Genomic DNA, 11,051 nt, shown 5'->3' with positions numbered 1-11,051 from the left:
TGGACATCAAGCCAGGAGTTATCCAACTTCTTCCCAAATTCCATGGACTTGAATCAGAAAGTCCATATTTACATTTGAAAGAGTTCGACGAGATTATAGCTACATTATGTTTTCCTAATGTATCCGAGGATACAATTAGGCTGAAACTCTTTCCTTTTTCCTTAAAAGAGAAAGCTAAGACGTGGTTACATTCACTGCGTCCTAGATCCATTGGCACATGGAACGATATGCAGAGGGAATTCATAAAAAAATTATTCCCACATCATAAAACGATTACTCTCAGAAAAGCGATCATGAACTTTGCCCAAAAGGAAGATGAAACATTCTTTCAATGTTGGGAAAGGTTCAAAGATTTGGTCAGTTCATGCCCACAACATGGATTTGAAACGTGGCGCATTACAAATTTTTTCTATGATGGACTGACATCTTCCATGCGCCAAATGGTCGAGACAATGTGTAATGGAGAGTTCATTAATAAAGATATCGACGAGGTATGGGACTACCTCGATAGTTTTGAAAAACACAATCTTGGGACTATTACCCAAAGTCGAACACCACGTCTAGGCCGACTCAATTAAAGGAGAAAGGTGGATTATATCTCTTGAAAGAAGAGGATGATCTCAAGTGTAAAGTGACTACGCTCATAAGGAAAGTTGAGGCCATGGAAGGAAAGAAGGATAAGGTCAATGAAATTGTTTGCGGCATCTGTGATTGCAACATTCACACAACTGAAAACTGTCCTACAATACCTGCCTTTCGAGGAGTGTTGAATGAACAAGCCAATGCCGTAAATAACTATCAAAGACCTTTTATACTGGACCTAACTCCAACACATAAAATCATGGATGGAAAAATCATCCAAACTTTAGTTGGAGGAATGGACAAACGGCGACTCCTCCAGGTTTCTTTAATCAAAATCCAAATCAAGTGAAACCTCAAGAGGAACCGGTTCAAAATCCCATACAAGAGCTGGCTCAAGCAATGCGAGGAATTACAGATTTTATGCAAAAGATAGATTCTCGTATGACGGTTATAGAAAAGGAGATGCTTCCTGCACAACCTCTCCCCAATCCTAAACCGCAGTACGAGAATAATGATCCCAGCTCTTCAAATCAGATGGGACATGCTAAATCCATCACCACTCTTAGGAGTGGGAAGATCATTGATAAAACTCTTCCGGTTAGGCTCGAAAAGCCTCAAGAACCAAAAGAGGACAACAATGATGGATCCAGTGATGCCCCACAAAAAGTAGAACCGGAACTTCTAGAGAAGCCAGTTGCTCCATTCCCCCAACGGTTGGTTTCACCAAAACCTCTCTCTAACTCTCAGGATATCCTAGAGGTGTTGAAACAGGTGAAAGTCAACATTCCTCTACTTGATGTCGTTAAACAGATACCTTCATATGCCAAATTCCTAAAAGACTTATGCACGACCAAGCGACGGAAAATTATTCAAAAGAAAATCTTCTTGACTGAGAAAGTGAGTGCCATCCTGAAGCAAGACGTGCCGCAGAAATTCAAGGATCCCGGTAGCCCAACCATATCATGTGTAATCGGGAACCATCGAATTGATCACGCACTTCTTGACTTAGGAGCGAGCGTCAATCTGATTCCCTACTCGGTATACAAACAGTTAGGTTTGGGTGAATTAAAACCCACTCTAACCACACTACAACTTCTTGATCGCTCTGTTCGTGTACCAAGAGGGATAATTGAGGATGTGTTGGTCCAAGTTGATAGATTTTACTACCCGGTAGATTTTATCATCCTGGACACCGAACCCATCAATAACATGAGCACTCAGATTCCCGTCATTCTTGGTCGCCCATTCCTCGCCACGTCAAATGCAATTATCAATTGCAGGAATGGTATCATGACTATGTCTTTTGGAAATTTGACATTGGAGTCAAACATTTTTTTCAATAACGGCAGCAACTGCAGAGGATGATGACGATTTCCACGATATTAACATGATTGACTCTTTCGTGGAAGATACGACACCTCGACCTTATCTTCTGACCCTCTAAAGACGTGCTTGGCCCACTCCCATGATTTTAATGATGACATGATTAGGGAGACATGTACCTTACTTGATATTGCACCGGTACTTGAAGTTAACCGGTGGAGGCCACAATTTGAAGAATTGCCACAAACCGATGTAGTGCCTCTACCGTCTAACCTCAAGCCGCTGAAGCTTGACCTAAAACCTTTGCCCTCTGATTTGAAATATGCCTATTTAGGTCAAGATGAGACATACCCGGTGGTGATCTCTGCCCACCTAGAGAAAGAACAGGAGAGTATGCTCATATCTACTCTCATTGAGCATAAAGGAGCCCTGGGATGGACGATAGCGGATCTCAAGGGAATCGATCCCTCAATTTGTACTCACCGCATATATCTTGAGGATAATGCAAAAATCGCTCGACAACCACAACATAGACTAAATCCAAACATGAAGGAAGTGGTTAAGGCCGAGGTTCTTAAACTATTGAACGTGGGTATCATATACCCTATATCTGATAGTCAATGGGTGAGTCTAACTCAAGTGGTCCCTAAGAAGTTCGGAATCACCATCGTAGCCAATGCTAATAATGAACTCGTGCCAACTAGAGTCACTACTGGTTGGAGAATGTGCATTGACTACAGGAAGTTGAATACCGTCACGAGGAAAGACCACTTTCCTTTACCATTCATTGATCAGATCCTAGTAAGGTTAGCTAGCCATTCTTATTACTATTTTCTTGACGGGTATTCGGGCTACAACCAGATAGAGATAGCCCCTGAAGACCAGGAAAAGACCACATTTACATGTCCCTACGGCACCTTTGCCTATCGAAGGATGCCATTCGGACTATGTAATGCCCCTGCCACCTTTCAGCGATGTATGCTTAGTATCTTTTCTGATATGGTGGGGCAATATCTAGAGGTCTTCATGGACGATTTCTCTGTTTACGGTCCATCTTTCAGCAAGTGCTTGGAAAGTCTTAAATGTGTGCTGAAAAGATGTGAAGAAAAGAACTTGGTACTTAATTGGGAGAAGTGTCATTTCATGGTTCAAAAGGGAATTGTCCTCGGGCATATCATCTCGTCCAAAGGAATCGAGGTAGATAAGGCAAAAATCGATCTTATCTCTAACCTACCTCCACCCAAGAACATCAGAGACGTGCGATCCTTCTTAGGACACGCAGGATTTTACCGGCGATTCATAAAAGACTTTAGTCTTCTTTCTCGTCCTTTATGTAATCTTCTTCAAAAGGATGCTCCGTACGAGTGGACTGAGCAGTGCCAGGAAGCTTTCACCAAGCTTAAGGGCACGTTAACCACTGCACCTATCATGCAGCCACCCGACTGGAGTTTTCCTTTTGAGCTTATGTGCGACGCTTCTGATTATGCTCTTGGGGCGGTCCTAGGCCAGAGAAAAGATAAGAAGCCCTACGTCATTCATTACGCAAGTAGGACTCTAAATCCTGCCCAAGTGAACTACTCGACTACGGAAAAGGAACTCTTAGCCGTAGTGTTCGCCTTGGACAAATTTAGGTCCTACCTGATCGGATCCAAGATCATTATCTATACAGATCATGCGGCACTGAAGTATCTTCTTTCTAAGAATGATTCTAAGCCCCGCTTGATACGATGGATCCTTCTACTCCAAGAATTTGATTTGGAAATTAAAGATAAAAAAGGAGTAGAGAACGTAGTGGCCGATCACCTTTCTCGCCTTAATACCTCTGATTCCCTTGAGGCGACCCATATCAATGACATGTTCCCTAATGAACAATGTTTCGAGTCTCCCATTCACCTTGGTTCGATATTGCTAACTATCTTGCTACAGTGCCATACCGACATAGTGGAATTGCGCAAAATAAGAAGAAATTCTTCACCGAGGTGCGCAACTTTTTCTGGGATGATCCTTACTTATTTAAATATTGCCCAGACCAAATTCTAAGGAGATGTGTACCAGACGATGAGCATCAGAGCGTCATCTCCTTCTGTCACTCAGAGGCCTGTGGTGGTCACTTTTCTGCTAAAAAGACCACGGCCAAGATTCTGCAGTGTGGCTTTTACTGGCCCACTATGTTTAGGGATACTCATGAGTTTTGCAAAGCCTGTGAGCGTTGTCAAAAATTGGGAGCATTGTCCCGTCGAAATATGATGCCTTTGAATCCCATTCTTATCATTGAAGCATTTGATTGCTGGGGCATCGATTTCATGGGACCATTCCCCCAATCGTTTGGGAATCTATATATTTTGCTCGCCGTGGATTATGTCACTAAATGGGTCGAAGCGATTCCGTGTCGAAAGAACGACCATCGCACAGTCATTAAATTCCTAAAAGAGAACATCCTTTCTCGATTCGGAACACCTCGAGCCATCATTAGTGATGAGGGCTCACACTTTTGTAATAGACCATTCGAGAGCTTAATGAAGAAATACGGTATCTCTCATAAGGTGAGCACCCCATACCATCCACAGACAAGTGGACAAGCTGAGATTTCTAATAGGGAGATTAAACACATTTTGGAGAAAACGGTTAACCCTGATCGTAAGGATTGGTCAATCCGATTGATCGATGCCTTATGGGCATACCGTACTGCCTTTAAAACTCCTATTGGAATGTCTCCCTTTAGACTTGTCTATGGGAAAGCTTGTCACTTGCCTGTGGAATTAGAACATAAAGCATACTGGGCGATCAAAAATCTTAATTTCAATCTAGACAACGCTGGCTCGCTACGCAAACTTCAGTTGAATGAACTTGAAGAAATCCGGAACGACGCATACGAGAATTCGAGAATTTACAAGGACAGGATGAAGGCATTTCATGATCAACATATTCTACGAAAATCATTCACGCCAGGCCAGAAAGTCCTTTTGTATAATTCTCGATTACATCTCTTTCCGGGTAAGCTTCGATCTCGTTGGACCGGCCCTTACATTGTTGTTACTGCTTATCCTCATGGGGCCGTCGAGATAAGGGATCTCGACAATGGCAAGGAGTTTAAAGTAAATGGACATCGTTTAAAGCCATTTGTCGAGAAATTTGATTCAGAGGACATGTCCATGCCTCTGACTGATCCTGTTTACCAGGATTGATCTCCTAGTCTGATGGAGGTATAGGTAGGTTTCCTGTTTTCATAGGACTAGGGTAGTTGCTTTATTTGTCTGGCTAAAGACGGTAAACTTAGCGCTCCTGGGAGGCAACCCAGCCCTTCACTTCTTTTCATTTTTATCATTAGTTATTTCAATGTTTGTGGGTAACATTACTGCAAACCCTCACGAGACTACAACTCGTCCACTAGGGGAAACCTAGGGGTTTAAAGGCTTGTTGCATACGCTAAATGCAATCGAGAGCACCTACGAAAGTGGTATAGGTAGGATTGTATTTTTGTTATTTTATTGTACTTCTGTTGGTTTCTCTCTTGTACTGACCGCTCCTACGTAGAAATCTTTGGAAAGCCTCTTGATTCTTTCATCCAGGTATTATCTTTCCATCACTTCTCATCTACTTTTTGTCCCATGTGTATCGCATGCTTATTTCTTTTACATTGAGGACAATGTCAATTTTAGGTTGGGGGTGGGAGATTATGTCACCTAATCAGCATTTTCTTGGTCTTGAACAAAAGTTGTGAAAATTTTAAAAACTTTCTGACATTTTGTTGAAGTCGAAGTGATTTTGACGGCCATCTAGGGCACTTAGAATTTCAAGATGCGTGATGTTGGTACTTTATGACTCTTGGATTCAGTTATCTATTAAATTTCACAGCTAAGTTTGAATTATTAATCCATTATTAGAATTTGTAAACATTGGTTGAGTCATGAATTCGCAGGACACATCTCGCTTGCATATTAAGGTTTCAGTTCGATATTAAAGGATTAACTTGGTAATCAGTAAGCATAACAGGAACCAACTTGAACAATTGCCCGTCATGATCAATTAAAAGGAAAAGATACCGTTGAAAAAGGTTAGGCAAAGAATCTTCACTATAGGTTTGCTCCCTATAGGTGAGGACTTAATCCCCTTCTTGGTTTTTAGTATTTAAAAAAAAAAAAAAAAAAAAGAAGAAAAAGCTAAAAGAATGAAAAGATGATCTTTGAGGCAAGCTTTGGTTATTATGAATTCTCTTGTTGATTACCAACGATATCCTGAAATAAAGAATTGAATATTAATGTTGAAATTTGGGATTACACTTTACACCTGTGGAACTCAATGTTTAGGATTATTTCTAATTAAGGGACTAATACTTTGAATTTGGTTACGAAGTTTACCGCATGTTTGAGTCTAGGAGAGAGTAAGGCCCAACATTCATGAATTGTTGAATTCTAAATATCTGGATTGTTTTCCAAAACCACTTGAGTTCATAGAAATTCACCTGTAATTCTCAACTTATTTTTCGCATACTTTGCTCGGGACTAGCAAAATGCTGGTTGGGGGTTGTGTTGAGGGTCAAATATTGCATATCAGACCCATTTATTGCATGAATTTACAAGCATGATACCGTTTAATGGCCTGATTAATCGTGTTTGTAATGCAGAGTGTATGTACGAGCCCGGACTGAAAAAGAGTGGTAAATGCATGGATTTGACGCTCCAGAAGCACCAAGGCAAGGAACGGACTCTAGAAGACCAAGAGCGACGGAATTATACACCAGGGGTCCGCGAAATCGAGGAATTGAAGCTCAAATGGCCTGAAAAGTGTCCAGAATGCAAGATCATAGGGTTCCCACCATCCGATCAGTTCAAAACTTCATATATGGCCTGAAGACCCTAAATAAACCGTACACGTCAAATTTCAATAGTTGGATCGCTATGGAAGTAGTCCAATGGTCAGATCAGCCCATGAATTACCGAGCTGAGGCCCACCTGATATTCACATATGCTTCAAATGTGGGCCTTATCCATTAAATGAGATGATAAAAGGGATGAGCGGATCTGATTTCCCGCAAACATCAAGGAAGACCCCGCTCCACGTGACAACTGTACACAGCAAAGGTACATGCGCCGTGCACCGGATCAGCCGGCCTGGTCAAACCGACCGCGACCCGTCGCCCTCCCTCTTCTGCGGAAAAAAACGGACAGCGTCTTTACGCTGTCCGTCCGTTCTTCGCTAATGGGCCCCACTCGTTATAGGGATCGATGATCCGAACCGTTCACCGGACTCAGGACACAGCCAAGACCGACTCCTAGCTGTCCGTCTGGTCCCATGCATTCACATATGCATAGATCTCTATTTAAACGCAGGTTGGACGGCTGGGTTACGCTCTCATGAGATACCGCACTCTGGATCGAAAACCGAACAATCCCAGACGGTTTTTCGTCCTGAAAACAATGGACGGAGTGGATTCGACATTGGAATTCTAGTGTGGCCACAGTCACCACCGACTAAACAACGTCCGCGGCTCTGTTTCCGTCTGCGTAACAGAGGCTGCGGACGATCGTAGTGGGCCATCATCACGGACCAAATCATCAATCCGAGCCATCCATCATGTAGAGGGACTCAATATTGTCAGAACCATGCTGACCGCTTTCAGCCATACACGCATACATGTCCGCCACAACGATCACAAAAGGACCACTCGAATACCGTTACAACAGGAATTCTTCCATGGGCAGCATCAACGGAGGATGAAAACAGACCATGTTCGGTCGAAATTCTGAGGAGAAGCTGTTGGACGGCATGGATCTCCCAAATGATAGATAAAGTGGGCCCCACCAAACATTCTTACGCAGAAAGCCTCTCTGTTGCGTGATTCAGAGCCCGGTCCTATTACAAACAGCTCCAGCTTTCGCAGCGGAGTCCTGCCAGGACTCCACAGCAGCAGATGAGAAGAAAGATAAAAGGGGGGAGAGGATTGGAAGCAGGGGGGTATTAGCCTAGATAGGAAGGAGAAAACGGAGGCTGTGGGACTGTTTTTTTGGTTTCGCTTGTCAGGGAGGAGGTTCTTTTGGAAAGTTGGGCTCGGTCTTGGCTTTGAGAGAAGAGGAGATCAGCGCTCGGTTTTGGTTGCTACTACTATCAGGGTGGAGATACAAGCTAGAGTCAATGCTACGATTTCTTGAAGATTGTTTTCCTAAATATGAATTCTATTTGGAAAATGAAAAGGCAGGTTGCATGTAAACTAAACTTGGTTTCCTTTCTTCTTTTCCTTTATATTTCTCGTTTTATTTCTAAGTTCAACCACATCATGCCTATGTGTGGCTAAACCCCTTAGCTAGGGCTAAGAGGTGAAGCTTGTAGTGAGATGGGGGATTTTATTCATATGCCTTTAATTTGATTTCAATTCATGAACTGAATTTGGTTTTCGTTTAATTAAAGGAATACTTTCAGTTATTAATGGTGTGTTGTGACTGAAATTACGATAGATCTGCAATGGCTTTGAGTATTTCTTTTCCTTTTTATGTTTATGAAGTCAGGAACCCCTGTTATTCATCATTGTCCCATGGGCATGGTAGGATGACAGTACCCTTCCTGATCTTCGTACATTGTTGATTGGTTGTTAATTAGTTTAATCCTGTTGTTTGCTCTGTCTCCTGGGCATGGTTAGATGATGGAATCCATTCTAATTCATACCTTTCATCTCTTGAAAACCAAATCGAGTAAGTTCAGTTTGAATTCCATATGCGAGCATAAGATCTCCCTGATCTCTACAAGTGGATCCTCTGAATCCCTAGTTTCCATCCTCTGAATTCCTTAAAGTTTTAGATAATTATTCCACAATTATTTCTTAAATTCTATTTTGTTTAGATCGCATCTTAGTCCAGTTCTAGTTCTACTTGGTTTCAGATAACGTACAGGTATCAGTCCCTGTGGATTCGACCTCGGTCTTACCGAGTTTATTACTACATCACAACCCTATACTTGGGGAGTGAACAGGACTTCAAAGATTCTTGGATGAAGTGCCATGAAGGTCACCCTAGTGACCTTCATATATAGCATGATTTTCTCTTCAAAGGGAATCGATTGTGCATCCCCCAAAGTTCTTTGAGGGAGCAGATTATTCAGGGGCTATATAAAGGTAGCCTCAATGGACACCTGGGGCGAGACAAGACGCGAGCTCTTGTGGAAGAGCGGTATTACTAGCCGCAATTAGTACATAATGTGGAAAAAGTCGTACAACATTGTCATGTTTGTCAGACCTCCAAGGGGAAATCTCAGAATACGGGCCTCTACACCCCATTACCTGTGCCTGATGGTCCTTGGGAGGATTTATCAATGGACTTCGTGCTTGGTCTCCCACGTACACAACGCGGCATGGATTCGGTGTTTGTGGTGGTAGATCATTGTAGTATAGTGGTGAGTATTCCCGCCTGTCACGCAGGTGACCCGGGTTCGATCCCCGGCAACGGCGCCAAAAACTTGTTCACTCCCCAAGTATAGGGTTGTGATGTAGTAATAAACTCGGTGAGACCAAGGTCGAATCCCAAGGGACTGAAACTTGTACGTAATCTAAAAATAACTAGAACTAGAAAAGGATGAAATCTAAATCAGGTGGATTTGGGGGAATAATGGTGAAATATTAATCTAAACTTAAAGAATTCAGAGGTAAGAAACTAGGGATTCAGAGGATCCACTTGTAGAGATTAGGGAGATCTTATGTCTGCATCAGAAACTCAACTAGACTTAGAGTCCATCTTTATCCAGTTGAAGGGTGTAATCATGAAAATTAACTGAACTTCCTTTGATATAGTTTTCAAAAGATGAAAGGTATATGAATTAGAATGGATTCCATCACCAAACCATGCCCAGGAGACAAAGTAAATAATAGAATTAAACTAATTACCAACCAATCAACAATGCATAAAGGTTAGGAAGGGTACCATCATCCGACAATGCCTAGGAGATGATGGTGAACAATAGGGCTTCCTGACGTCATAAACATCAAGAGGAGAAAGAAATACTTAAAGTTATCATAGATCTATTGTAATTTCAGTCACAACAAACCATTAAAAACTGAAAGTATTCCTATTAATCAAACTAAAATCAACATAAGTTCAGTCTAGCATAAATCAAAGCCATAAAGTCAATTCCATCACGCCACAAGCTTCACCTCTTAGCCCTAGCTAAGAAGTTTAGCCCGTCATGGACATAGTGAAATCAAAACCCTTAAAAGCAGCAAAGGAAGAAAGAAACTAAAGAAGAAAAGGAGAAGGAAGACTCCTCTCGTGCCGGCAGTTTCAAGCTTTCTCTCTCTTCACAAGTCAAAAGATGTTCCAAACTTGGATCCTCCACTCCTCCTCACGTGCTTCTCCTCTTATAATAGGTGTAGGTCGGCTGGAGTGGAGAAACTTCATGCGAAAGTTTTCCTTACGCAGCCCAGCAGCGTGCACAAGAACCATGCGAAACTACTCACGTTTTGGAGAAGAATTTCGGCACGAAATCAATTCATCTATTGATTCTGACATCTTGGCTAGGGTTATGGCCACCTGTTGTAATATGTGTACGGTCCAGATCATGGATCCGACCATCAGTACGATCGCACAACGGCCCACGGAAGTCGATTACGTCCAGACGTGCATAACGCGTAATCCTTACGCTGTTGAAGTCGGTGGGCCCAAGATTAATGTCAGACGAGATATCCGAACCGTCCATTAAATTCCTCTCAGAATTTCAGTCGAGAAGGAGTGTTTTTTGCTTGCGTTTAGTGTGGTCCATTGAATCAAATCTTTCCACCATCTGTCCACCGTTTGAATGGCTGAAATCATATCCTCACTGTTTCTTAAAAACTTGACACCTAGGCCTTGGATGGTTGACCCGTGGAATTCTAATAGAGGGCCCGGATCAAAACATCGCATCATGATGGTGGCCCACAAAGGAAAATCGCAAGCTCTGTTGCGGAACAGAGCTTTCGTGTCGACGCTGTGAAAGTCGGTGGGGCCCATAATCAGTGTCAACTTGGAAATCCACCCCGTCCATTGCAATCTCCTCAAAACACAAATTGGAAATGGCTGATTTTAATCCGTCGTTGATGAAGCCCACGAGATATTTCACTCCACCGTCCGTCCTGCGTTGGTCGGTTGAAGACGTGTTTGTGTACACATGAGACGAAAAGGTAACCT

The 11,051-nt window shown here is 42.5% G+C and overlaps 1 non-coding gene across 1 annotated transcript; it reads right to left on the bottom strand.

Annotated features, from left to right (window-relative positions):
• Positions 1–275: 275 nt before the first annotated feature.
• Positions 276–382, bottom strand: LOC131217697 (small nucleolar RNA R71). The gene has a single exon (XR_009157289.1). It is a non-coding gene; the product is annotated as a small nucleolar RNA R71 (small nucleolar RNA).
• Between the last annotated feature and the right edge of the window lie 10,669 nt (positions 383–11,051).

This window comes from Magnolia sinica, chromosome 10 (assembly GCF_029962835.1).
Source record: "Magnolia sinica isolate HGM2019 chromosome 10, MsV1, whole genome shotgun sequence".
In the NCBI taxonomy this organism is placed as follows: domain Eukaryota; kingdom Viridiplantae; phylum Streptophyta; class Magnoliopsida; order Magnoliales; family Magnoliaceae; genus Magnolia; species Magnolia sinica.
Note: the sequence above shows the minus strand (reverse complement) of the source record. Positions and strands in the feature narration are given on the sequence as shown.